The sequence below is a fragment of the Schistocerca serialis genome, chromosome 3 (genome assembly GCF_023864345.2).
Source record: "Schistocerca serialis cubense isolate TAMUIC-IGC-003099 chromosome 3, iqSchSeri2.2, whole genome shotgun sequence".
Classification (NCBI taxonomy): domain Eukaryota; kingdom Metazoa; phylum Arthropoda; class Insecta; order Orthoptera; family Acrididae; genus Schistocerca; species Schistocerca serialis.
Genome location: NC_064640.1, coordinates 489,685,213 through 489,709,817, shown reverse-complemented (window position 1 = coordinate 489,709,817; position 24,605 = coordinate 489,685,213). Strand labels below are relative to the sequence as shown.

Genomic DNA, 24,605 nt, shown 5'->3' with positions numbered 1-24,605 from the left:
CCGCTTGCAGCTGTGAGCGAAGGGATGCCAACTCAGTCCTCATCCGAACACAGCAATCACAGTCCCTGTCCATTCTAATCAATGTTGAACGACAGTTACTGAAACACGAGTCAGTGCCTAGATAACGCAAGGGAAACACGCAAAGAATGTATGAACTAACCTGTACAAATGCCTAAAGACTGCGCTACAATCTGCCTGAATTTGCGATTACAGTAACTAAAACTCGAAATTACACCTCCTATACGAAACTCATACGCAATTTAAGTAAGAATCTACGAAGTAAACACTAAAGCGCGATGCTACAACTCTCAAATACTATAATACGCCAGAAATTTATGAATTAAACAATGCAAGTACCCAAAAACACGCAAAGAAATTAAGAAATAAACTATGAAACAAATAAGTAAGCTGGGGGTATACGACTTGCTGCTGGCAGCTGCTTATCCAACGGCGGCAGGGAGCACACTGGCTGTGACCAACCGACAATGGCCGTTCAAAACAAAAACAGAAGACAGACGACTACGCGAAATGTTTGAGGAACGGACATCACGTCGCCCCCGCAGTGGCATATGGGGCGATCGACGGTCTACTGTGAGCCAGATCACCGCGGATTTGAACAGCAAATGCACCGCATACGCTTCAGTAGCTGACGATCTAACTTTTCCGTGAGTCTTGGCTTCTCAGTGTATAGTGAAAGGCATCACTGAAACCGCGAAGAATTGTGGATACGAGATGTGGGATATGCCGTTAGTACGCAATGAATAGGGGAAGTTGTTCGATAATACCGATGTGAGCCAGCTTTGGACTTCAGAAGAGAACGGAAATGAAATGTATCGAAGAGACTGAAATCCACCACCAGGGTGTCCCAATTCTCATCGAGAGTGGCAGTTTTGCTGTTAAGACAATTATTAACTAACAAAATGTGGGATTCAGTCATATTCGAACGACTGCCTCTGAATGAAGCTGGTCGCGTTAGAAGCACTGACTTGTGATAATTTGTACCAGCGGCAGACGTAGAGTGGTGGATTGGTGTTTGGACGAGACGTACGTACTACAGCGGCGACTGTGGCGGTGACGTCATCGACGCTAAATGTGAGTAAAGCCGTGTTGAGAGGTACTGCAAACGTGGATGATCTATAATAAAGAATGCCACCAGATTTCTATTCCCTTACGGAAGTGCGAAACTGAGTAGCCAGCGTTGACTGGTTGAACAGGAAAACAGGTTTAACTATGGAGGAGGTTCATGATTTTCAGATATACCTCCGGCAAAATGGAATATTTGTGAAACTAAACTTTGAAATTTTTTTCAGAGAATCCTGCTGAAACCAAAGGCGAAGCAAAATTCGTCAGCTCCACAGGTGTAACAAAATTGCAGTCGCGATTGTAGGTCTGGGATTGCGAAAAATTAGAATATGTAATATGCCTTTAGAGAAATCAAATTTGGAAAACACAGTATTGCTACTTTAGCGCGAACAGTGGTTTATCAATACTCATTTGAATGTTTCCATCGTTTTGGTGTGGTATGCACTGATTTGCAAAGGCATATCCCATCACATATTACTGAAAAAGGATTCCACGCGAGAGTAGCTTATGACGGTCAGTTTAAGGCCTGTGTGGTGTGTAGACCTCCGTGGACAACCAGAGCGACACGTGCGAGACACAACTCTCACTTCCAGGGATATCTTGAACAGAGTTGTATGAAGTGGAAGAGAAGGATCAAAAAATGCAATCCCTATTGATCTCTGTGCAGTCATGTCGATCTACTGAAACAACGTGTGGGGCGGCTGGTGGGAATTAATTGTTTTATGTAAGTTTTGAATGTAATGTGGAAATTATGCGTTTCCCGGCCGATGCACCATTTGTGGGGCGGAGGGTGGAATTTTTGTTGCTATTTAAAATGTTTGGTTTGTAATGTAGAAAAGATGCATTCCTTGCCGTTTTAACCATATGTGGGGCGGCGAGTGGAATTAATTGTTATATAAGTGTTCCTATTATTTATGCTGTCTTTTGCCGTTCTCAACACTGGCTCTCTAACTACAATATTGGCAACCAGAAAGTGATTAGCAAAACGCGAAGCCTGTAATTAGAATTCCTAGTGCCCACTTCATCTGAGAAATACACTTACAGCTACAGCTTATAGCTCTGAGAAATTAGGAGATTGTCTGGGATTCATAATCAAAAACGATTTTTTAAAATAGTTCAGTATATTCTGAAAGTCACAGATAAAAAAAAAAGAATTCACACAATCTAACTAACAGAGCAGTTCAGAGTCTATTGCGCTGATGCAACTATAACTGTCCAAATTAAGTGTATAAGTGAATGCTCGCCATAATTTGATGATTAGATCCATCAAATGCCACGCTAAATAATGGTAGAAAGTCTGTCCCGCAGCGGCACGTGAAAATACGACATACACAAACTGAAGATCGATCATTAAAGTCATCCCAGAATTAACACTTCACTCGAAAATGATTTCATGGTTACGCGTATCCCGAGTAACTTAATACGGCATCCGAGGCTGTTTATAGCAATGATACCGACGCGACGCGACTCCCGACACAGATGGTGTGCTATTCAGTGTCTGGAGAGAACTGGGGCCTTGCTTCCTCTCGCAGCGTTCTTATATATAAAGAAGCCGCGGTGCGGACGGCTACGGGAACGCCTGATCAAATCGGCTCTCCCGACTAGCCGCTGGGCTAGTAATGCACCACATTAAGTTATTGAATAAATCATAGCTTCTTTTGCTGATGGCCCATGAAGCTCACAATTTAAATGTGCAATCAGCACACAGGTAAGTAATCATAATAAATGTCTGACGTGGGTAAGTAAAATATTTTGGGCGAGAGAATTAATTTAATTACACTATACGCAGTAGACGAGCTCTGAACCTGCCCTTTGGAGATAGGCTATCGCTATAGTTTTATAGTTATTCAAATGAAACTTCTCACATCTTTATGGTTATAGCGGATCTCCATTCTACTTAAATATAAACATCCTAGCCTTATTTATTAGCCTACTTAATCTATCTTGCTTCCTTAATTTTTAAGACAAAAACCAGAAAATACTGAATTTCAACTAAAATCTTAATTTGTGAGATCCAGAAGACTGTTTCTATTAAATAATTATGAAAAAAGGATCTAAATATAAATTTTTAAGTCTCTAGCTCTTTTCTGTTGCGCCAATGATTTTTACAGAAAAACGTCCAAATTTCGAAAATGGTTAAAGTTATCGAACTGACATTCAACACATATTCATTTAGTATTACTCCTGACATGCTAGAACCGTTTCCGGTTATTGACTTGATTTCTAAAGTATTGCGCAACATTTATGATGTCAGAGCTAGTTACAGCAGACTAGGCTGGCACATAATGGAACTACTGATGAGAATTTTATAAGGCGTGAGTAGGCTGCTTCCCTACATCACCCTCTACTTAAATTTTTTTTTGAATGTTAATGAACGAAAAAATTTAATTACAAAAAGGGAAGCAAGAGTACAGCTTAAGTCCCTATGAAAATTTAAAATTGAAATGTAAACATATAGAAATATTAAAAGAAAACTGATTACCTATTTTAATTATTTAAATTGTTGGCATGTTGACTGCCTCTTAAGCAACATTATCCCTCAAAATTTAAGCAAAATCAATGAAACTGTTTGGCATACATATTGCCTTACATATAAATACGTAAAACTATGAAAATCTTAAATCCATTAAATACATTTTTACATACCCAAATTCAAAGAAAATAACACAGTTATTCAAGATACAGAAACAGATGATTACATCTTAGTAGTCTTTTCTAAACCTGAAAAAAAATTTCACAAATAATTTTTACACGCGTGGTTGTAGCCGTTTTGGCTGGCGTTCTACACTTCCATTCACAAGTGTAGAGGGGGGGAAGTTGCTATGGTGTGCGTCCTTCACGTTCACTCTAAATTACATGGGGAAAGGGGAGGGGTCACTGTGAGTTGTGTCCAAGTCACTTCACGTTTTCACACAGCTACCAGGCTGCCATTATCTGGTTTGTCCTGTAGAACAAACAAAAAGAGTGCCTCAGACTCTGTTCACTTAATATCTAAGGGTGGGTCACAATGAAATGGGGATATATACATTTTACCCTTCAATATGTTACTGCAACAAAGTTAACAGAACTTTTTCAATTTTACTCTCATGGTTACTTAATTGTCAAAATCGATAAACAAGTGGCTCAAAACGCCGTTAGTCACGTACTAGAGAAAATTTATGCTCAAGGTATACAATCATGAATCCTATTTAATTTCAATTTATTATTTCTGGGCCGTAACACTGAACCAATGCTCGGTACATTCCTGATACATTTGTATTTTATTTACTTAGCTGACTCATCTTCGATTACCTTATTCTTAGAGATAGTATGAGTATATTTGATTAGTAGTTGTCTTCTCAGCTTCTTTGTACATGTGAGTAACTTGTGATAATAGTACAGTTCTGAGTGTTCAAAACACACTACGTTTAGCAGACTACAAAATTCATTTATTGGTCCTCTGCTGCTGTGTCAGTTCCACATCTGCAATTATGTACTTACATACTCGAAGTGTATTTACGCTGAGCTAGAAATAGTGTTTCACGTCTGCCATTATGATACTGAATTATGTTGCTAGTGTATGTACTTATTTAACACTCACTCTATTAACATTTAAAGCATAGGATAGCACATTTATTTCATATCTATAGTGTATTGCAGCTGATCAGTTTGCTCACGTGACAATCCATTTCCACTCGATGGGACGCTGAAACCACAGGTAGTCTCTCTCGACCTACCACTAAAGTGCATTAAGTAGTTATGGACGAGCGTAATGCTAAATTCCTTAAACTTATAGGACACCATGAGCTGCTCTGTCTCATCTAACAGAAGGGTACCTATGGTCGCATTCACGCCTCCAACTCATAACCTCAATACATGTAGGTGTGTTCTGTCACACACTACAGCTCCAACCTTATAAAAACTTCAGGGACGTGTCCTTCACGTCTCAACCACAAACACCGTTCAATCCTATTACACTGCCATTCCTTGCTACACGAGGTGAGTTTATTCTTACAACTTACCTGCATATTTTTCATAACACTAAGCAATCTCTCTTACTATTTATTAGTTGGCTCTACAGCATACAATAGGCTTCACTGCCACTTCAGATCCTGCTTGAACACGAATTTGTACATCTTTTTAAAATATTATTGTGGGACCATTTCCAATAAAAGAACAACTTTTTACTTGTAATATTACCAGGGTTCTATACATACTTGTTACTCAAATACAATTGTATCTTAATTACGTCATACCTCTCTATTGTTTATGTCACTGTTAGGTTTGTCACATTAGGTTTTTTTTTTCACTAATCGGTGCATAGAATGGTTACAGAACTCATGGCTTGATAGCCATGACGGAAAATTTTCGTATTAGAGAGTAAGAGCCGAAATTTTGGTGGATAGGAAAGATGAAGAATGAGTGAGACCTGAAATGGGAAGAAGATCTCACACACTTAGGACTGCACAGCTGCCACACTGTGTAGAGATTACAGAACAACCTCCTCCCTACAGAATTCATTGGTTTCAGAAATTTTTCGTATTGGAAGGAAGGGGTCGAAATTTTTGTAGATAGGAAAGATGAAGAATGAGTGAGACCTGAAATTGAAAGAAGATCTAACACAGCTGGGACTGCACAGCTGCCACACTGTGTAGAGGTTACAGAACAACCTCCTCCCTACAGAATTCATTAGTTTATTATTGGCTTGATAACCATAACGGAAAATTTTAGTATTTGAGAGTAAGAGCCGAAATTTTGGTGGATAGGAAAGACGAAGAATGAGTGAGACATGAAAAGGAAAGAAGATCTCACACAGCTGGAACTGCACAGCCGCCACACTGTGTAGAGGTTACAGAACAACCTCCTCCCTACAGCATTCATTAGCTTATTATTGGCTTGATAACCATACCGGAAAATTTTGTGTTGGAAAGAAGAGGTCGCAATTTTAGGTGGATAGGAAAGATGAAGAATGAGTGAGCTCTGAAATGGGAAAGAAGATCTCACACAGCTGGGACTGCACAGCTGCCACACTGTGTAGAGGTTACAGAACAACCTCTTCCCTACAGAATTCATTCATAACCTTTGACCACGCCACGTCGATCTGAAAATACCTTATGATGCCTTTTTAAAACCTGTCTTAGTTCTTCCTTCTGATTAGCTGAAATTTTATCCATTTCCTGCAATTTAGCTTCTATTTTGTTCAAAATAATTGCTTCTTCTTCTTCTGTGTTTAGCTTACTTGTACTAAGATTAACATTTTCGTCCCAATATCTCCTATTTTTCAGAAATCGTATAGGCAGCTTCCAAGTTTCATCATTAGTTACTACATGTTTATCACTGAAAGGTACCGTAATTACTCCGGTTATCGGCAAGACCATTTTTAACTGGCTTCTTTCAAAGTCAACAACACTCTGATATTTTGACAAGAAATCTATGCCAATTAAAACCTCAATACTGAAATTGTTTACAATTAAACATGGATGATCAATTAAATTACCATTAATGTTAAAGGGCAGCAAAGCTTCTTGCTTTACCGTTTTTGACACCTTGCCAGTAGCACCAATTATTCTTAGTTCTGATACCGTCATTACTGTAAGTTTGTCTTTACCAGGTAATGCATCAAAGAAGGACTGAGATATCGCACTCACCTCACTTCCACTGTCTAAGAGACAATGTACATTGATACCCAACATATTCACTATTATTATAGGGTGGCTTATTCTAGGTTGTACAGGTGGTTCCTCAAACTCATCCAATAGTTCCTTTTGGATTTGTCTCCAACTAAAGTGATCGACATCTGTCTTCATTACATTTAGGTCAAAGTGCGTAGGGGTTTCCTGAATTACATTTTCAGCTGCCTTTTCCAGTCGGTCTATTAATTTCAAATCGAAACACCGCACGACTTCATTACATTTAGTTTGCTGAACATGACCCAAATTACTGTAGTCTGAGCGATTCTGCGCCTCCAAACCGGGCATAACACTAGTTACAGCTAAACCACTTTTACTATTATCGTCGGGTTCCTTCTCAAGTGACAACTGGTCACAGCTACTGGGTTCATCGACCCCCAACAGGCTACCCTCTACATTCTCACTTACCTCCTGTCCTAAATGTATTAGTACAGTATCAACATCCTGCACAGGCACTTTAGATAAGAGCACATCATCCTCATCGTATATATAAGCATGAATTTCTTCTGCTTCTTCACCTGACAATTCAATATTTTGTAGCTCTTCCCTACCATTACACTGCTGCGCGTTCTCTTTCTCTTCCCACTTAGAAAGCGTCTCTAACACGGTATCTATCAAATACTGTGAGTGATCTAATATTTCTGCTGTAATCTTAGATGCTACCGACCCTTCATCCACATGTTCAGTTTGAGTATTCTGATCTGTCTTACCAATTAATGTAATTACTGGCTTAGGAAAAGTAACCGCCTGGTGAGCGCCAGTGTCCTCATAGACGGGAACTAGTTTTCCTGCCTCGGCCTACTACTGTTTCCCTTATTTCAATTATAGTTAACTGGCACAGCATTGCTTTCCACACTGTTGTTTACCTGCATAATTTTGTTCGGAACAAAATTATTATCATTTGGATGCCATTGTTGGTTCTGATAATTATTTCTCCAATTCCTACCTCTCTTAGGATGGCGAACACCTACTGTTCTGATGTTTACATTGCCATTCTGCTCGTTGTTAAAATTACTACTATTGTTATTAGCATTTCTGTTATTACGTGCTTGCTCCTCATTGGCAGCAACACGTTCTACACGTTCCAAATACTCAATGAAACGATCCAGATTGTCTTTAGGGGCAGATATAATTCTAGTTTGCCAATACCATGGCAGTTTGGCTTCAAGACCTAGTATTATCATTCCAGGTTTTAGCTTTTCGTCCAAATGTGACTAGAGTCCTTGCCTGCATTGAAGCGTTTTCCACTCCAAAATTCTCTCAACACTTCATGTTGCTTATTATTAGACCAATACTCATTAATGAAAGCTGTTTTAAATTCCGCTAATGTTTTACGCTTCAACATAACATCAGCTGACCAACGCATGGCGTCACCTGCTAAATGGCTTCTAATAAATGAGATTTTCTCTCGTTCAGACCAAGTTGGTGGAATCACATCTTCAAAATCGTTCCAGAAATCTAGCGGGTGGATATTTTTATCTGGATCGAACCGCAAGAACTGCCGACACCCGATAAAAGCGGCGTTTGCAGCTACAATTTGTTGCATACTACCATTACCAGAAGTTACTGAAGCTACTTTACTCTCAACGTTAGTAATGTTAGTACTAATATTTTCTACTCTCATTTCAACATTATCTACTCTTTGCACAATATGAGTAGTATCAGTTTCGATTGCATCTGCCTCTGCTTGACATATGTTTACTTTTATATTAGCATCTTTAAACGTATATGAGCACAGTTCAGATTCCGCCTCGATCTTTTCTGTTAACTTGTGCTCCAGCTTCGCATCTTCCATTTGGAAGTCTCTGCGAACCTCAGCAACTTCGGATTTTACTGTTTTATACATTTCAGAAAATTGTTGAGCAACCTTTTTGTTAATATCCTCATGATTGTAATCAATTTTATAATTCAAACTGTCCAGTTCCTCTTTCAACTTATTGCAACCAGCCTTGAAGGTATCGTCCATTATCTCCAATCGTTTATTAAAATTGGTTTGGCTGGCCACAATATCAGACTTTAATTCAGCATTACTGCTTTTGACCTGGTCACTTATTTCAGACTTTAATTCAGCTGTCATTCTAGCATTTCTGGCTTACATTTTTGCATTACTGGCAGCTATTGCTTGTAATATAACATGTAAATCAATAGCCCCAAAATCTTTGGGTTGCTCACTAGCTGGCTTTTTATCACACTCAGGTGACGAAAAACTAGCTCCAATACCAGAATCATCAAAACCAAATGAAACTTCTTATTGATCAGTCATATCTAACCTCTCCTGTTTAAACTCTACCACCTCTGATGGCTGTTTCGTTTTTAATTCATCAGATAAACTATCATCCAATAAATTAACAATTTCTGATTTCTTTTTTACTACAGGGGTCTCTATTATTGAGTCATTGCCCCTTCCCACACTACTGTCAGGAGACAATACTTCATATTTCACTTTAACATTACTACTTTCATGCATATTTACACTTGAACCGTTGTCTGGATTTACAGTTCCCTCAACAGACATAGGTTCTGATTTAAGTTTAACCTCGGTTTCTTCTGGCAGATCCATCTCCGACAGTCTTTTAGTGCAGGTTATTAAAATTTTTAACAGCTTTTCACTTAACTTAGTTCCTTCTGCACGACGTATGGCGTTGCCGGCGCGGCGTACCTGGATTACTGATGCGACGCAGCGCGCTGAATTGCAGACGGCACTCCGACGGCTGTTGTGTGTTTGCGTGGCCCGCAACTGCAGGCGCGGCTCCGGCTGCTGCGGCGGACGACTGCGGGACGGCGAAACTGGCTTCTCGCTATGCTGCAGCACCGCTAGACTCAAAGCCAGCTCCGTCAATCCAGATGCGTTGTTAATCCAATTGCGTCGTCCACATGCACACGTAACGCTTTCACTGTTCTATTACTCAGTTGTGTGTCGCATATTAAAAAAAAAAATGGTTCAAATGGTCCTGAGCGCTATGGGACTCAACATCTTAGGTCATAAGTCCCCTAGAACTTAGAACTACTTAAACCTAACTAACCTAAGGACATACACACACCCATGCCCGAGGCAGGATTCGAACCTGCGACCGTAGCAATCCCGCGGTTCCGGACTGCAGCGCCAAAACCGCACGGCCACCGCGGCCGGCCCCGAATATTTAAAAATCACTTTCACTGTACTCAGTTTGTTTCTTTCCCGGCTGATGCACCATATGTGGGGCGGCGGGTTGGAAAATTTACTGTTGTATAAATGTTTGAATGTAGAAACACTGCCGGCCGTGGTGGCCGAGCGGTTCTAGGCGCTACAGTCTGGAACCGCGCGACTGCTACGGTCGCAGGTTCGAATCCTGCCTCGGGCATGGATGTTTGTGATGTCCTTAGGTTAGTTAGGTTTAAGTCCTTCTAAGTTCTAGGGGACTGATGACCTCAGCAGTTGAGTCCCATAGTGCTCAGAGCCATTTGAACCATTTTTTTTTTGTAGAAACACTTCCCGGCCGATGCACCATATATGGGGCAGCTGGTAGAAAATTTACTGTTGTATAAATGTTTGAATGCAGAAACACTTCCCGGCCGATGCACCATTTGTGGGGCGGCTGGTGGGAATTAATTGTTTTATGTAAGTTTTGAATGTAATGTGGAAATTATGCGTTTCCCGGCCGATGCACCATTTGTGTGGTGGCGGGTGGAATTTTTGTTGCTATTTAAAATGTTTGGTTTGTAATGTAGAAAAGATGTATTCCTTGCCGTTTTAACCATATGTGGGGCGGCGAGTGGAATTAATTGTTGTATAAATGTTCCTATTATTTATGCTGTCTTTTGCCGTTCTCAACACTGGCTCTCTAACTACAATATTGGCAACCAGAAAGTGATTAGCAAAACGTGAAGCCTGTAATTAGAATTCCTAGTGCCCACTTCATCAGAGAAATACACTTATAGCTACAGCTTATAGATCTGAGAAATTAGGAGATTGTCTGGGATTCATAATCAAAAACGATTTTTTTAAATAGTTCAGTATATTCTGAAAGTCACAGATATAAAAAAGAGAATTCACACAATCCAACTAACAGAGCAGTTCAGAGTCTAATGCGCTGATGCAACTATAACTGTCCAAATTAAATGATTAAGTGAATGCTCGCCATAATTTGATGATTAGATCCATCAAACGCCACGCTAAATAATGGTAGAATGTCTGTCCCGTGGCGACACGTGAAAATACGACATACGCAAACTGAAGATCGATCATTAAAGTCATCCCAGAATTAACACTTCACTCGAAAATGATTTCATGGTTACGCGTATCCCGAGTAACTTAATACGGCATCCGAGGCTGTTTATAGCAATGATACCGACGCGACGCGACTCCCGACACAGATGGTGTGCTATTCAGTGTCTGGAGAGAACTGGGGCCTTGCTTCCTCTCGCAGCGTTCTTATATATAAAGAAGCCGCGGTGCGGACGGCTACGGGAACGCCTGATCAAATCGGCTCTCCCGACTAGCCGCTGGGCTAGTAATGCACCACATTAAGTTATTGAATAAATCATAGCTTCTTTTGCTGATGGCCCATGAAGCTCACAATTTAAATGTGCAATCAGCACACAGGTAAGTAATCATAATAAATGTCTGACGTGGCTAAGTAAATTATTTTGGGCGAGAGAATTAATTTAATTACACTATACGCAGTAGACGAGCTCTGAACCTGCCCTTTGTAGATAGGCTATCGCTATAGTTTTATAGTTATTCAAATGAAACTTCTCACATCTTTATGGTTATAGCGGATCTCCATACTACTTAAATATAAACATCCTAGCCTTATTTATTAGCCTACTTAATCTATCTTGCTTCCTTAATTTTTAAGACAAAAACCAGAAAATACTGAATTTCAACTAAAATCTTAATTTGTGAGATCCAGAAGACTGTTTCTATTAAATAATTATGAAAAAAGGATCTAAATATAAATTTTTAAGTCTCTAGCTCTTTTCTGTTGCGCCAATGATTTTTACAGAAAAACGTCCAAATTTCGAAAATGGTTAAAGTTATCGAACTGACATTCAACACATATTCATTTAGTATTACTCCTGACATGCTAGAACCGTTTCAGGTTATTTACTTGATTTCTGAAGTATTGCGCAACATTTATGAAGTCAGAGCTAGTTACAGCGGACTAGGCTGGCACACAATGGAACTACTGATGAGAATTTTATAAGGCGTGAGTAGGCTGCTTCCCTACAAACGCAGTCTAACAAAGATGTAATCCTACCGCTACACGTAAACAGATTTATCATAAAGTTAACTGTAAATGATAACCAAACGCAGCCCGTGGTTAATCAATGTAAAGTTGTACCAAATTAACGGAAGAAAAAAAAGGTATTTAGACAATTTGTCACAAGGCACACGCCCTTTCCCCGATGCATCATCAGCAACGTGAAACTCGTTCTGAACCGGCGCTGTAAACCAAGCATGAAAGCCTCTGTCCGGGATGCGAAAGAAAAATCTGCCCAAAATCTATAAAATGGAATAAAATATTAGTCATTGATTTATGCTCATCGGCTGACAGAGATACTGCGCGTGAGAAAAACTGTGATGACCAGGTTATGTTAATCTCGTGTTTAACGGGCTCGATACAACAACCAGTATTACAATATGACCAAAATGCGACCTGGTTTGATGATAAGTCTTCATTGATATCGCCCATGATCAGTCAGACATATTGGTTGCCGACAACTAATGTAAACAGGATAACCTCAAAAAGTAAATAAATAAATAAATCGAACTATCCAATCACCTGCGAGACACAGTCCCGATGTCGCTTTGCTACAATATGTGTGCTCTCCTGACCTTACGACCGTAGCCGGCTATTACGTCACTATTAACACTGGCCAAAGGAGGGGAACGTGATATTTAGACAATGTGTGTCTTGAGCACACACCACAGGCAGGGATACAGCGTGAAAAATAGACCACGTCCACGCTCCATTGGTCTTCAACGCGAATACAGATAGAACAAAATTATTTAAAGTAAACTTTGCCAATTCCTTGTAAATTTTCAAGCATATCGTGCGTGGTGCAATATTTTAATTACGTAGTAGAGCGGCGGTATCAGCATCCAAATTTTAATTAAAATCCTGAGCTGCGTCGACTAATTAACAACTTGCAATTAATTGACGTATGACGCAGTAAATTTCCGGCTTAGTCAGCTGTTACATACGTAACTGAAACTTCTGTGAGCCATATTGATCGAATATATGCATGTGCCCAATTATTACAGAACACAATTTGCGGACAGTTTTGCCGGCCGAGGTGGCCGAGCGGTTCTAGGCGCTACAGTCTGGAACCGCGCGACCGCTACGGTCGCAGGTTCGAATCCTGCCTCGGGCATGGATGTGTGTGATGTCCTTAGGTTAGTGAGGTTTAAGTAGTTCTAAGTTCTAGGGGACTGATGACCTCAGATGTTAAGTCCCATAGTGCTGAGAGCCATTTGAGCCTTTTTGAGGTTGATTTCCATACCTCAGAACAACAAAAAAAGGTCTGGTATACATGGGCTCTAAAATGCATAGCTTAAGAACTATGAGCACTTCTTCAGAAAGAGAGATGAACAAGTGCTCAAAGCTCCTAAATTATGCATTTTAAAGTCTATGTCTACTAGACATTTATTTCTTGTTTTGGTGCAAGAAAGCTGTCTCCTTTATTTCGAAATAGGATCACTTAGTTTTGGCGATAATTCCACTAACCATTACCGGTGGAGACACAAGCGACAACTAGTTGAAACAGTCTGAAGTGTACGTCAACCTAACAGAAGCTGTTTTCATGACGACGAACTGAAATCAGAATAATAATAGTCGGAGATAAATGTACATTTTTGCTTACTAGGCATCGAACGGTGATCAGTTGCTGCTTGGAACACACTAAACTGCAAACTACTAGATACTGACTCACAAAAATATAGAATCTGTAAACATATGGCATCAAAGGTTCTCAACTGTCAAACAGCTGCCAAACAATTACTATCACAAAAATGTCATATTATAACGGCTACGTGATTATAACAACAATATTTCATAACAGAAAGATCACAGTTGGCCCGCCGGACGCTATATGATCATCAACTCCACCTAGTCGTAAATAGGAATGTAATCTGTAAAAATACGGTAATCTAGCTCTAAATGTAGAAAAATGTAAGGTGATGCAGATGAGTAGGAGAAAGAAACCCATAATGTTTGAATACAGCATTATTAGTGTACTGCTTGGCACAGTCTGGGTGTTACTTTTCAAAGCAATATGAAATGGAATGAGCATGTAAGGAGTGTAGTACGAAAGACGAATGGTCGACTTCGGATTATTGGCAGATTTTAGGAAAGAGTGGTTCATCTGTAAAGAAGACTGCATACACGACACTAGTGCGATCCACTTTTGAGTACTTTTTGAGTCTTTGGGAATCGCACCAGACATAGAAACAGTTCACAGGCGGGCACCTAGTTTTGTTACCAGCAGGTTCGAATAACACGCAAGTATTACGGAGATGCTTAGGGAACTCAAATCGGAATCCCTGGAGGGAAAACGACGTTACTTACGAGGAGCGCTATTGAGAAAATTTAGAGAACCGGCTGAACGATTCTTCTGCCACAAACGTGCATTTTGCTTAAATATCATGAAGCTAAGATTAGAGATAGATTAAGGTTCGTACAGAGACATATACACAGTCTCTCGCCCTCGCTGTATTTGCGAGTGGAACAGGAAAGGAAATGACCATTAGTGGTACAGACTACATCTACATCTACATCTACATCTACATCCATACTCCGCAAGCCACCTGATGGTGTGTGGCGGAGGGTACCTTGAGTACCTCTATCGGTTCTCCCTTCTATTCCATTCTCGTATTGTTCGTGGAAAGAAGGATTGTCGGTATGCCTCTGTGTGGGCTCTAATCTCTCTGATTTTATCCTCATGGTCTCTTCGCGAGATATACGTAGGAGGGAGCAATATACTGCTTGACTCTTCGGTGAAGGTATGTTCTCGAAACTTTGACAAAAGCCCGTACCGAGCTACTGAGCGTCTCTCCTGCAGAGTCTTCCACTGCAGTTTATCTATCATCTCCGTAACGCTTTCGCGATTACTAAATGATCCTGTAACGAAGCGCGCTGCTCTCCGTTGGATCTTCTCTATATCTTCTATCAACCCTATCTGGTACGGATCCCACACTGCTGAGCAGTATTCAAGCAGTGGGCGAACAAGCGTACTGTAACCTACTTCCTTTGTTTCCGGATTGCATTTCCTTAGGATTCTTCCAATGAATCTCAGTCTGGCATCTGCTTTACCAACGATCAACATTATATGATCATTCCATTTTAAATCACTCCTAATGCGTACTCCCAGATAATTTATGGTATTAACTGCTTCCAGTTGCTGACCTGCTATTTTGTAGCTAAATGATAAAGGATCTATCTTTCTGTGTATTCGCAGCACATTACACTTGTCTACATTGAGATTCAATTGCCATTCCCTGCACCATGCGTCAATTCGCTGCAGATCCTCCTGCATTTCAGTACAATTTTCCATTGTTACAACCTCTCGATACACCACAGCATCATCCGCAAAAAGCCTCAGTGAACTTCCAATGTCACCCACAAGGTCATTTATGTATATTGTGAATAGCAACGGTCCTATGACACTCCCCTGCGGCACACCTGAAATCACTCTTACTTCGGAAGACTTCTCTCCATTGAGAATGACATGCTGCGTCCTGTTATCTAGGAACTCCTCAATCCAATCACACAATTGGTCTGATAGTCCATATGCTCTTACTTTGTTCATTAAACGACTGTGGGGAACTGTATCGAACGCCTTGCGGAAGTCAAGAAACACGGCATCTACCTGTGAACCCGTACCTATGGCCCTCTGAGTCTCGTGGACGAATAGCGCGAGCTGGGTTTCACATGACCGTCTTTTTCGAAACCCATGCTGATTCCTACAGAGTAGATTTCTAGTCTCCAGAAAAGTCATTATACTCGAACACAATACGTGTTCCAAAATTCTACAACTGATCGACGTTAGAGATATAGGTCTATAGTTCTGCACATCTGCTCGACGTCCCTTCTTGAAAACGGGAATGACCTGTGCCCTTTTCCAATCCTTTGGAACGCTACGCTCTTCTAGAGACCTACGGTACACCGCTGCAAGAAGGGGGGCAAGTTCCTTCGCGTACTCTGTGTAAAATTGAACTGGTATCCCATCAGGTCCAGAGGCCTTTCCTCTTTTGAGCGATTTTAATTGTTTCTCTATCCCTCTGTCGTCTATTTCGATATCTACCATTTTGTCATCTGTGCGACAATCTAGAGAAGGAACTACAGTGCAATCTTCCTCTGTGAAACAACTTTGGAAAAAGACATTTAGTATTTCGGCCTTTAGTCTGTCATCCTCTGTTTCAGTACCATTTTGGTCACAGAGTGTCTGGACATTTTGTTTTGATCCACCTACCGCTTTGACATAAGACCAAAATTTCTTAGGATTTTCTGCCAAGTCAGTACATAGAACTTTACTTTCGAATTCATTGAACGCCTCTCGCATAGCCCTCCTCACACTACATTTCGCTTCGCGTAATTTTTGTTTGTCTGCAAGGCTTTGGCTATGTTTATGTTTGCTGTGAAGTTCCCTTTGCTTCCGCAGCAGTTTTCTAACTCGGTTGTTGTACCACGGTGGCTCTTTTCCATCTCTTACGATCTTGCTTGGCACATACTCATCTAACGCATTATGTACGACGGTTTTGAACTTCGTCCACTGATCCTCAACACTATCTGTACTTGAGACAAAACTTTTGTGTTGAGCCAACAGGTACTCTGAAATCTGCTTTTTGTCACTTTTTCTAAACTGAAAAATCTTCCTACCCTTTTTAATATTCCTATTTACGGCTGAAATCATCGATGCCGTAACCGCTTTATGATCGCTGATTCCCTGTTCTGCGTTAACTTTTTCAAATAGTTCGGGTCTGTTTGTCACCAGAAGGTCTAATATGTTATCGCCTCCGCAACGCATCTTAATGTGGCTTGCGGAGGATTTATGGTGATGTAGATCATAAGCAAGATGTAAATAAGATTCATTATTCACAGCACCCACAGGTGAACTTGAAAACGTCATTGTAAGCCAAAGCAGGCAAGCGTGTAGTGCAGAAATATCTGGATACAAGGACATAAAAATTACGTTGCATCTACTAGAAATGACTTCCTGTAAAATTTTGTCTTTCGACGTACTTCATGCTGCAGGCTCTATTGACAGAGAAAAGACAGATTTCTAAAAATTGCACGTTGGAGAAAGGTATAGCTCAAAAATGGTTCTAATGAATCTAAGCACTATGGGACTTAACATATGAGGTCATCAGTCGCCTAGACTTAGAACTACTTAAACCTAACTAACCTAAGGACATCACACACATCCATGCCTGATGCAAGATTCGAACCCGCTACCGTAGCAGCAGCGTGGTTCCGGACTGAAGCGCCTAGAACCGCTCAGCCACAGCTGCAAAGGTATAGCAAAGGCGCTCCACGCACGAATATTTATTCAGGGCAGCAATCCAGCATTATGCTGCCCCGGAGAATTTAAAACAAAAGCTTCCCCTCATGAAACGTTTCCTTTCATTTTTCATTTTAATCATCTGTCGTCTTACTGGTTTCAAGTGGCCTGATACGAATTCCTCTCCTGCACCAAACTCTTCATCTCGCAGTAGCGCTTGCACCATACGTCCTCAGATATCTGCAGGATGTATTCCAATCTATGTCTCCCCCTACAGATTTTACCATCTACAGCTCCCTGTGGCAAAATGGAGGGTATTCCTTGGGAATACATGCCCTGTCATCCTGCCTCCTCTTCTTGTCTGTACTATCTATACGTTCTTTTCTTCGTTGATTCTAGGGAGAATCTTCTCATTCGTAATCTTATCAGTCTACCAGATTTTCAACATTCTTCTGTAGCACCACATCTCAAACGCTTAGATCCTCTTCTGTTTCCCACTGTCCATGATTCACTGCCATACAACGCCGTGCTCCAAATGTACATTCTCAGAAATTGCTTCTTCAAAGCAAGGCCTATGTTCATACCAGTAGACTTCTCTTAGCTAGGAGTGCCCTCTTTTCCTATGCTACTCTGCTATTTATGTCCTCCTTACTTCGTCTGTCATGGGTTATTTTGCTTCCAAGTTAGCAGAATTCCTTTACTTTGTCTGCTTCGTGATCACCAACTTTAATGTTAAGTTTATCGCTACTCGCATTTCCGCTGCTTCTCATTATTTTGATCCTATTCCGGTTTACCCTCAGTCTGTATTCGATAAACATCAGACTGTTCATCTCATTCAACAGAGTCTGTAATCCTTGTTCCGTTTCACTAAGAATAGCAATGTCATCAGCGAATCATATCATTTCTATCCTTTCACCCTGAATTTTAATCCCAGCCTTGAACCTTCGTTTTATATCCGTCATTGCTTCTTCGATGTACGGATTGAGCAGTGGAGGTGAAAGGCTGGCTCCCTGTCTTACGCCATTTTTAATCCAAGTACTTCGTTCTTGGTTATCCAGTCTTATTTTTCCTTCTTGGTTCTTGTAAATACTGAATATTACCCGCCTTTCCTATAGCTTACTCCTATTTTTCTTAGAATTTCATACATCTAGCCCATTTTCCTTTGTCAAAAGGTCTACAAACCCAGTGAGCATGTCTTGAATTATCTTCAGTCTTGCTTCCATTATCAACCGCAACGTGAGAACCAACTTCCTAGTGCCCTTATCCTTCCTAAAGCCAAACTAATCGTTATCTAACAGGTCTTCAATTTTCTTTTACATTCTTCTTTGTATTATTCTTGTCAGATGCTTGGAGGCGTCAGCTATTAATCTGATTCTGCGATAGTTCTGACACTTCTTCGGCTCTTGCTATCGTCTGAATTATGTGGATGACATTTTTTCGAAACTCTGATGGTACGTCGTCTGCTAAATATGCATAGCAAGAACAAACTCGTTATGCCAACTTTGATTTATTGTGGACTTCTTCCGTACTCATCTCCGCAGCCGTCGTTTACCCCTGTCATCTATGGCCTGCGGAGCACCACAATTGCCTCGGAGCGGGCTTTGAATAGCGCCATGCACGGTTTTCTTGAACTACGGCGGCACACGAATGGTTTACAGACTTAGACGTTAGGGAATGCTTCCACCCTTGGCCCTAAGCCCAATGTTTACGCCCTTCTAGAAGTCGGATAAGTCGCTCTCTTTCCACATTACGACAACGAATGCTTTATTTGCTGCGTCCTTCCGACATGCTTTATATACCCTCCACTACTAGTGCTGCCACCTGTTGTCTGTGAGTTGTTACTGCACGTTGACGTCGAAGATAGGGGGTGCTCATATTAATGTGAATGGACCGTGTGAAAGGAACAGGCTACATTTGGCCACTTTCATTTCTGATATTGCCAAACTAGTTTCCCTATTACGTGTACGAAATAGACTTACCATTAGTAAAACTGCAACTGAAAAGGTTATTTATGTTTGGGTGCAACAGGAACTACTGTTCTGACGTTTATCCGCGACGCCCTATAGGTTATTATATTCATTATGTATATATAAAGAAGCTGTCATCAATTATTTGTCAGCAAGCTTATATTAATATTTAAATTTATATATAAATTTTGAAACCAGTAAAGAGGACAATTAGAATGAAATATTCACTTTCGAGGAAACCGCCAACGATCCACCACGCCAAAGATTTGTCTTAGGGTCCGACAAACCTGGTAGGCGGTTGATTCGTAACAGATGGTGTAGAGTAGAAACGCTCTTGTTTGTACCGCTAAGGAGTAAGTGATTCTAATACGGGACCAGTACGCCTGCTGTTGCAACTCGTATAAGCTAACTATCTCTTTTGTGGCAAGTGGAATCTATACAGATATTTTCCTCGAAGGATGGTAGGTGTTCAGAACTTTGAAAATCGACAACTTTTACCAGAGGAACGTGCCGAAGTAGCTGCATGGTTGAACATGCCGCGCGTTCAGACTGAATACACGAAAGCCGTCTCCGACAGTATCCCGGTCGTTAGATTCTATTATACAAGCCTGTCCCAGTGTGCGTTTAAGATGTGCATTCCTCTTCGTCCAGGGGAACCTTGGGCCGTTTAGCTGCTTTCGTTTTAGTTATATGAATGACGGTTATGAAAACAAGAAAATTTTATCTTGGTCTTACTAGAACTATAAGGACGACTGTTAGACATGATTTAGATTGGATACAGAGTCACGTTGATGCCGATAAAGGAATATACTCACGTGTTTCATGTCATCCTTCTCTGAATATATCGGTACGGTGGCTGAGCCACCCAGTAAACGTGCGCATCCTATGTGTGGCGTGATCAGGAGACAGAAACGAGCAACATTTGCAACAATCGATACTTTGTTTCCAGTCATCTATATCACGGAAGTCCACTTGATGTAAGGACTGATTCTTTCCAGTGTGTCACAAATGTCCAACTAACGTGTTCGAACCGCAGGAACTCAAAACTTATCGTTGTCTTCTTGCTCTGAAACTATAATGACAGGGATGTGGCGAGGATTGTATCAGCTCTGAAGAGCAAAAGGACTGTGAGAAAAATAAAATTGCCAAGCTGTTGCAAATCTGCTTACAAGGTCCTCACCATGCCATTAGGAAAAACGACAACATTGTTTTTACTGGCTGTAATACCTATAGCTATTTTCGTTCCACTCCTAATGATCGAAGAAACTTGACCTTTTCTTATAACTATTTCTGCTTAACATTAGTATTTAACTAACTCGTAACGTTGGTCCTATTGGCATATCATTATTTGATTGCTGCAAGGTAAACTTGGGACACATGTGCGTTGACAGTATGTTGGTAACACTATGTCTTCTTGCCTGTTATGCTGTGTAACAGAGAGTAAAGCTTGACCCGCCAGAGTAACCACAAGTGATAACGAGACCACTTCCAGGACGGTGAGGGACGCTGGCCCTGCATCGAATCCACTCGGTGGATTAACGACGCGGGGGATAGTTCCACCTAGTGCGCCGAGCAAGCAGCTAGTTGTTTACTCTTCCGCTCCACCACAGCATTGCAAGTGCTTGAGAGATTATAGCGCCAGTGGTGTTTGGGCCTTTGTGTGTGTGACATCGTCGTTGTCTCGTCTCGTCCTTCGTTGGCTGTGTGTCTGACAGGGGCTTAGTCTGCTCCTGTTGTTCTCATGGCAACTAAGAGTGTTCCACGTAAAAGTACTGCGATTTGACAATTCCTCACGTAATGTGCAGCCCGGATCATTAGAAATCCATGGCTGATCAGTTGATACTATTCATGTTACCTCGGACCAAGTATATTCTGTCTTTTTTTTACACTGAGATTTATGTGTTCTTTGTGAAATTTGTGTGTGAGTAGACAAGTTCCTATTAAAGCATGGTAATTAGCTTCCCTTCCGAGATTGAGATGGTTAAATCAGTTTGGTGCTCCTTGCGATTGTGGACATGAATATACCAGTGCTCGAATATGCAGTCTTCTTCCGGAGGAAGTTTCGGCGCAATACGGTGCTGTGGGAGTTTGTGGATATTGTATTCATATTACGTACAGAGGACAGGTGGGGACGTGTTTTCTGCGCAACGAAAATGGCCATCTTCTAACCAACTGTCCGCAGAGAGTTTTTGTTTTATGATCTACCATGGAACAGCGTCGCAAGTTAACGGTTGCTGTTCTTGACGCCCTGGTAATGACATTGGAGTACACCTTCCCTCGTTGTGGTGATCATTCGACAGTTCCCACTATCACTGCGGGTGATATCCCGCCGTTGCAAGCAAAGCCTGCCTCCGTTCTTGTTACTGCTTGGAAGGCGGTGCACACAAGATGTTAGTGATTTAGTCGTTCCTTCCCCTGTCCCACCTTGTCCTGCGCCATGTTTGTCAGTTACTCCTACAACCAGTGTGGCGCTACACCGGTGGAGATAGGGGAGGCAGTCTCTGGTATTGCAGATGCTGCAGGAGCTGCATAGAGTCACCACGGAGCGAATTTGTGTCGGAGTCGTCTCCTTCGCAGCTGCCACCACAAGATCAATCGGTAATATAGCAATACCCTCCTGTTACTCTGCTCTCGACGATGTTGATCGTGATTTTCCGCCTATTGCGAGTACTGTCGCGGAAATTGTTATCCCAAAACTGTCTCCAATTTTCTGTGAGGTCCACTCTGATTGCCCTGCTTTAGAGAGTCGGCATGCTTTGCAGAGCGAGCTTTTGGTTGGGCAGGCCTATAACCTTGGGAGGTGATAGATTGCTACGGAAGCGGTACAAGGTCCGCTTACGCTGCCGACAGTAGTGGCTATCATGTCTCGCAGCCGGCGTAAACAACATGTACAACCAGACTGTGCAGCGGTGCGCAAAACAAATATAACGATTCATTTGGGATTCCACTCTCAGATTCGTCACTGGTCTCCGCGATAGCCTATGACGGGGCATTGGTGGAATAGTCATGCTGCTCTGTTGCTATTTCTGTGCCTTTCTTTTGTCTGACGGTTCAGGTATATACATTTGTCACATGTTAACCGAATTGAATTATAGATGTGCCTAGCTTCGCAGCTTCAGTGTATATATGACCCCTGTGCATATATCGTTATCCTGTTCGAAGTTCAATTTACCAGTTTCCAGGGATGACTTCACCTTGGTTGTTTTATGTGCTCCGTCAGGTTCCGGTCGCACAGCAGAAAGTTCGAGTTTTTATAAAGAGGAGATTATTTATCTTTCACGCAGGAGTGCTCAGGTCCATTATTGGGTGGTGATTTTAACTGTGATCTGCGTCCAGTTGATCAATCTCCCAATTTTCATTATTGTCGGTATTTAAGCGAGTTGATATGCTCTATGAATCTGAAAGATGATTAGAAGTATAAACGACCAGCGTTGTTCCACTTTATTGCATATAACTGCGACTTCTAGTTACAGGATTGACCGATTCTACTTATGGGACTGGATTTGCGATAGCATTCTTGCAGTCGACGTTACCACTGCTAGTTTTTCTGATTACTGTGCACAGGCCACCACTCTCCAGCCGGATCGGCAACCTGTGAGACTATTCCATTCCCCGTGGATGTCAAATGTCGCTCAGTTCCACATCCTTCTCTCGACGATGTGATACACGATGTGTGCGGGCGTAGTCTTAGATCCGCTGGGAGGTACTCTGCCTCTCTGGATTGGAGGACTGCCCTGTTGCTGCTAGGGCGAGGGATTTCGGAGAATTCATGGATTGTATTGTTCACTTTCGCGTGACTTGTAGATTGCAGTTATACGATATATTAAAGCAAAGGTGTTGCAGTTAAAGCTGCTAAAGATGGGAGGGTTGTGGGTGAGATCAAAACCACGATCACTAGTGGCGGAGGAACTGACTTCGTTACACTATTTACTTCCGCATCACGCTCAGCATCGCCACTCTTGCGTTACTTCTCTTACGGCAGTTGACGGCAGTCAGCTGACAGCGCAAGCTGACGTAGTTCACGCCCACATCAGTACTAGCTGAATCCTTACGACGTGGATGCACCTACAAACTTTCCCTTCGTCTCCGCTCTTGGAACTGCAGGTCAGCCGCTCTCGCCCGAGCAGGACACCGAATTCTCGGCCGTCTTTCAAAAAATGGCTCTGAGCGCTATGGGACTTAGCATCTATGGTCATCGGTCCCCTAGAACTTAGAACTACTTAAACCTAACTAACCTAAGGACAGCACACAACACCCAGTCATCACGAGGCAGAGGCCGTCTTTCGACCAGAGGAAGTATAAGATCATATTGTTACTTCTCCTTGTCACGTATGTCCAGGTATGGTTGGGTATGCGGTTTTGGAAACTCTTGGGCGTCGCATTTACGTCCATGTGGAACAAGTTGATAAGAGGGGGGAATTGTGCCCACTCCATTCAAAGTGGGGAAAATTGTGTTGGTACCTAAAGGTTCTGGTTGTAATACTGTTGATTACTTTCGTCCTCCCACGTTGCTGAACTTTGATTATAAGACGTTGGCGAGGGTGGTAAATTGCAGGGTATCTACCTTGATGGAGAATGTCGTCGGCCAGAATCAGAGTTGTCTTAACCTTTGCCCGAATGCCGCGATTTCGTTTTGGTTGCTGCCGGTAGTTCTCTCATCTGTGCCTTTGCCTCTTTGGCTTTTGATGAGGTCTTCGATCGTGCAAATCATGACTACCAGTTTCGCAGATGATAGATTTTACTGTTAAGGCTTGTAGAGTGTTATCGAACTTTTTCATGGGCATGGCAGCGTCTGTAGTTTTTAACCTGCAACTGACGCCCACCGATTACCATCCTTCGGGGAGTGCCACAAGGAAATCCGCTCTCTGTGTCTTTAATCGTCTTATCTCTGGTGACGCTGTTACAAAAGGTTGCATCCCAGCTTCAGAGTTGGATGCTTTCTGGAAGGACCCTCGCTATTCGTGCGTATGCTAATTATGTGATGGTTTTATTCAGTCGACGTACAGAGATACCTATCCTGTAGGCTATCGTCGATGATTATTGCCGTGCCTCTGGAGGGCGAATTAACGAGGCTAAAAGTAATCTTCTTAATTAACGGGGTATAAATGGAGCCATTAATCACGTGAGACACTGCTGTGGATCAACATACATCACTAGGAGTGGTTACTGATCGTTGCCAGTTCCAGATGGAGACTTTCAAATGGAAATCGGTTACTGGTAAGATCTAGGGGGAGATACTGAAACGTGAGTGATGCTATCTTATACGTCTTCACAAGGTACCAATCTTGGACATGTATGTGTTGTACAAGGGTTATTAGATCGCTCAACTTCCCTCGCTTCCCTCAGTGATGGATAAGAAACTGAAGTTGTCCCGTCGATTTTTATGAAAGCGTCACATCTTCAG

At 41.7% G+C, this 24,605-nt stretch overlaps 1 protein-coding gene across 2 annotated transcripts in view; it reads right to left on the bottom strand.

The window, feature by feature from the left end:
* Window positions 1–24,605, bottom strand: part of LOC126470374 (GTP-binding protein Di-Ras2) — an 879,000-nt gene that overhangs the window by 495,910 nt on the left and 358,485 nt on the right. The gene's annotated exons all lie outside the window — the stretch shown is intronic.